Below are 1653 nucleotides of genomic sequence, written 5' to 3'. Positions count from 1 at the left end.
TTCATTCTATTTCCAATGTTGAATTAGTCATGAACCCCCTCCTGATCACAGGGAGAAGAGTTCCTGGTTAAGGGCTCTTGAATCCACGACTGCTGGTTAAGCGGTGGATACCCACGACTGCTGGTTAAGTGGTGGGAATCCATGTCTGCTGGTTAAGCGGTGGGAATGTCCATGTCGTGCTTTCTATGCGGTGGACATACCGATGTAATTAGTAAGGCTTGTTTATGTTGCCAATTGTCTATGTAGTAATGGAGGGGTCCACAATTGGTATCGGGGAAGTCTCTTCATCCCCCAAAGCATGTTTCCTGTAGTGACTTCATCCAGATGTTTGTTGTTCACATTGGCCCGTGCTTACATGTTGCGACCTTACAAGCAAGGAAACAGGTTTCTTCTCTAGATTTTCCCTCACTCTTTGTGCACTTAGGTAATAACTACCTTCAAGCCAGTCAGGATACCCGCTCAGGGTCTCCTTGTCAGCATCCAAAGTATTTACACATGCGGTGGAAGTAAAACCTTTCCTTCTAGACACAACCTTTCCCTCCACAATATTTTCAATGAAGTACTTTTTGAAAATGATGTCGTAGAGGATGAAGGGCTCGACGGGATCCTAAGAGGAGTTTCCAAACCAGTCAAAAGCAATGGCCAAATCATCAGAATAGTCAAGCCCCAGATGAGAAGCACATCAAACCCCCAACACCAAAGCAAAAGGCCATTTAGCTTTCATAGCAGGCCCTTGTCTGGAGCGCACAAGAATGCGGGTTTTATCTGGGTGTAAGCAGCATGTTGAACATGCTAAAGGAGACACATGCAAGCTTGACGCCACCACTTCTCTCTCTCTCTCTCTCTCTCTCCTCTCTCTCTCTCTCTCTCTCTCTCTCTCTCTCCTCCTTCTCTCTCTCTCTCTCTCTCTCTCTCTCTCTTTGTGCTTACAATCGATCTCTTCTTGGTAGCCTGCACGCGTATTAACCGTCCATCAAGATTGTGATACACCATTCAAAGGCTCCATGGAATGCACCTGCACCTGCAAACAAAACGATAGAAGAGCAAGAAGGTTGCCTGAGCAGCTGTGAGCAGGAAGAACAATAGAGGAGCAGAGCCATGAGCATGAAATATGGGATTAGAGTGATCGGAGGAGGAGAGAGAAGCAAGCAGAAGAGGAGAGAGAAACTTATAACTAAGGGAGGTTAAGCTGCAGGGAATTAACGGAGGAAGATTGAGGGCACATCAGACATGGTGGGAGCCCTCGCAATTCAGTGGGTGTGCTTACGGTCCACACCCCATAGCCTGTACGCCAAATGGAGCCCACAACTCATAGCAAGGAGGGCATAATTGGAGCTCGCAGGACGTGAAGGTAAGGATGGAGATCAGATCCACCCGCAGTTCAAGGCAGGCCGTCGTTGGCATCCCATATTGGTAAATCAGCAAGCACTGACAATAGGGGAAGGCCAAACGAAGCGCCGCTGCTGGCAGATCACGTGGATCATTCACAGAGGAAAAGAAAAGAAGGGGCATGTCTGCTTGCAACCACATGGTCGACCACCCTTGTCTTTTTAATATAATATATAAAATATAGATGCTTTCAAAGACGGTCCAAAATCCTTTTCTTTATAAATGAGCATGAGCATTCGCTTTATATTTCTAAACTCAAGACAC

At 46.6% G+C, this 1653-nt stretch overlaps 1 pseudogene; it reads right to left on the bottom strand.

The window, feature by feature from the left end:
* Positions 1 to 335: 335 nt before the first annotated feature.
* On the bottom strand, positions 336 to 829 carry LOC147417878 (uncharacterized; annotated as a pseudogene).
* Positions 830 to 1653: the final 824 nt, after the last annotated feature.

This window comes from Adiantum capillus-veneris, chromosome 30, assembly GCF_014529385.1.
Source record: "Adiantum capillus-veneris isolate H3 chromosome 30, ASM1452938v2, whole genome shotgun sequence".
NCBI lineage: Eukaryota > Viridiplantae > Streptophyta > Polypodiopsida > Polypodiales > Pteridaceae > Adiantum > Adiantum capillus-veneris.
Note: the sequence above shows the minus strand (reverse complement) of the source record. Positions and strands in the feature narration are given on the sequence as shown.